Raw genomic sequence first — 3,760 nt, forward strand, 5'->3', positions numbered from 1 at the left:
TTCATTCAAGCTTCCATGTCCCGTCAGGATATAGTCCAGGCTCAAGCTAGGCTCGAACTCCCGGCATTCACCCGCAAACCTTACATTTTTTATAAATTCATACGTCACTCTTCCTTTCTCGCACTCATCCCATCTGTTTTGCCACATCTCATACAGCCTCTCACTCACCAATTCCATGCATCCTTCCACACCTCTCTCCCGCAAGTCACCATCATTCACTACATCATACTCACTCATACCAATTCCCTTTCTCACCTTGTACACGATTCCTCTTCTCACGCACTCCAGGTCCCACGGCAAGCCACCCATAAGGACTTGCATGGCCGCCGTGGAGACCGTCCTACATACATTCAGACACGCACTCAACACCACTCTCTGACACCTATTGATGAGCTCCCTCGCATACCCGAATCTCATCACTCCATACCACACACTCGCTCCATACATCACACACGCCGTAAACAAGCCCTTATATAGTACACTCACAGCCTTCTTTTGCAAGCCCTACTCACTTCTCAACACACGTCTCAATTTTCCCACCACATTTATACATTTCTTTCTCAGACTCTCCAGATGCAACCTGAAGTTCATTCTTTCACTCACCCAGACACCCAGGTATCTCACACTTCTCGCATACCTCACGCATTTATCATTCACACGTACATTGGGAGGCCTCGTCCCAGCCATACTACCTTTCATCAGCATCATCACAGTCTTACTCTCAGATACACTCACACCTACTTTCACTCCCCATTCGTACACCATTCTCATCCACTCCGTACCCTTTCTCTCCAACTCCGCTCGGCTCTGTCCTTCTACAACCAACAGCAGGTCATCCGCGTACGCAACCACCTTACATTTATTCTCGCGTAGCCGCCACAACAGTTCATCCATCATTAGGTTCCATATAAATGGGCCGCAGATCGGGCCCTGCGGGCAGCCACGCTGTCCTTCCTTCCACACTGTATCACACGCACCCGTCATACATACACGCCTGCCGCTGAAGTAGCTCTTCCACAATTCAGTCTCTTCACATTCAACTTCACGCAATTTCTTGATCACACATTCCCACTCTAGGTTGTCAAACGCTCCCTTAAAATCCACGAACACTCCTAGCACATACTTTCTCTCCGACCCATTCACCCATTCATGCACTCGATTCCACGCATCCTCGGTCGACCGGTTCCTAACAAATCCGTACTGGGCGTCACACATTCTTCCACACATCGTTCGCTCGAGTCTTCCAACCATCATTCGCTCCAACACTTTCCCCAGTACGGACAGCAGGCAAATGGGCCTGTACGACCCAGGGTCCGACCTAGGTTTCTCAGGGGACTTTAACAGAATTACCACCCGCGCAGTCTTCCACGCCGGGGGGAAACACGCTGTACACAGACATACATCATACATCCTTTTCATCCATACCGGGACAGCACGCCAAATCGCTCGCAACATCTCCGTACTTACATCATCCATACCAGGTGCCTTTCCCACTTTCATCGATTTCACCGCCACATCCACTTCGCTCCATTCAAACTGCCTTTCTTCCTCACTCACGCCTCCTCCAGCCTCCACCTCCACGCTTGTCCGTGCTGCCGGGAAGAATTTCTCCATTAACGCATCCACACTTTCTTTCCATGTGCTCGTCATTCTATCACCCACTTTTATGCCACTCAATCTTACCCTGTCACGCTTTCCCATGCACACCTTATACACATCACTCCATGGATCCATGTTCCCGGTCTCACACTTAAATCGCTTCCAATTCTCCTCTTTCACTCTTCGCATTTTCTCCTTATACTCCCGCAAAACATTCTTGTATTCATTCATTCTTCCTTCCACTCTGCTTCCTTTCCTTTTCTTCCTTGCGCGCTGGTAGGCACGTCTGCTCCTTCCTACAGCTTTCTTCAGCCCCTCAAGCTCATCCGTCCACCACACAAGCTTCCTAGCATGCACAGGTTTACACCTCTTCATCCATCTATCATTCGCACTATGGATCCATTTCATCATTCGCTCTACACAGCTCTGCGCATCCGTTTCGTCTATAGCGCTCGCTGCATCCTCTAACGCACTCTCTCGCATATCACACATATACCCTTCCCAGTCTACGTCCTTGCACACCCATCTACACATGTCCTCATTCGTACTCGCATTTTCTCTGTATACCATACGTATTAATAACACGTTATGGTCACTCACTCCCCAGTCAGGCTTTACCTCCCACTCATACCGGCACCCTCCATGCACGCCGTTCACGAGAGTGACGTCGATGTCACTTTCCCCATTCGGCCCGCTGAACGTGTAAAACTCACTTGGTTCATTAAACACGTTCATCCCGTTCGCAATCATCCATTCCTCAATCACTCTTCCACGCGCTTCACTTTCTCTGCTGCCTCCCTCACCCTTGCTATACCACAAGGGAGAGACGGCATTCGCATCCATACCTATCAGCAGACGCTTTCCCCTGGCTGTCTCACATACTCTGTCCATGTACGCCAAGTACGGCTCGATGCTCTTACCGTACCGGCAGTACACGGACACCACATACATCTCTCCAAAGTCCCCCTTCAACCACACGCACACTCCAAGCTCATTCGTACATTCTCTCACGCACATCACGTCCAACCTAGAGTCATTCACTACCACTGCTGCTTTGACCATCCCACTCTCGCTAACAATCACATCCATACCTATGGGCAAGCCCACCACGCGTCCATGCCTTTCGTACGGTTCTTGCAGCAGTGCCACACTCACTCGGCGTTCACGCATCATCTCACCCAGATCACACATAACCGCATACGCTCTCTGACAGTTATACTGCACTACATTCACGCACCATTCATTCGTCATTTACTCTCGCTTTCTCCCTCTCCAGCGCTCTCACGTATTCCGGGCACACTTCGGACAGAACCGAGTGATCACATTTGCTCCCTTTCAGCTTACAGTTTCTACACACACTTTCCTTTTTACAATCTCTCACCATGTGTCCTACACATCCACATTTCTGGCACAGTCTTTCCTTTTCGGTGCATTGCCGCATCATGTGCCCAAATGCAAAGCACTTGTGGCACCTCAGCACACTGAAAAACTCTTTTACCCTAAAGGCCTTCCAATGCACAAACACTCGTCCGTCATTACAGAGCACATTCCTTATTGCACTCGTAACTTCTAATATCACATTTCCGCAGGTTGCATCTTTCTTCGCATTCCTACTCACAACACGCACACGTTCCACAAATACTCTCTCATCCACTCACCCTTTCAAGTTCCTCTCATACATTTCTTTCATTAACACTTCACTCGCCATATCATTCGGCACATCGTACAAGATGATCTTTGGGCCTATCTTGCGAGGCAGCTCAACCTTTAGGCCAGCATTCTTAAACTGACCACACTCTCTTATTTCTTTCAACTCACTTTCGCTCATCGTCTCAATTGCTACACCTCCATTCCTCACTTTCCTCACCGCTTTCACACGCACATTCAGTGACTTGCTCACATGCTTCATCATTCTCTCCTTTACTTCCTCACTTGTCACACTCGCACTTGCATCATTCGCTCTCACTATTACCGCATAACTCTTCTCTTTCGTACTCGTCTTCACATTCACTTCCTGTACCCTTTCAATCACGCTCTTTTCAACATTTTTCGCACTCACGCTCGCATAGCTCATTCCGCTTCCGCCGTAGGCTAAATCCCGACTCGCTCGATGCATACACTCATCCAGTTTCCCCTGTATTCTCTCATTCTTGCACAACAT

The sequence above is a fragment of the Nylanderia fulva genome, unplaced genomic scaffold (assembly GCF_048542155.1).
Source record: "Nylanderia fulva isolate GAGA-0341 unplaced genomic scaffold, ASM4854215v1 Scaffold502, whole genome shotgun sequence".
Classification (NCBI taxonomy): Eukaryota; Metazoa; Arthropoda; class Insecta; order Hymenoptera; family Formicidae; genus Nylanderia; species Nylanderia fulva.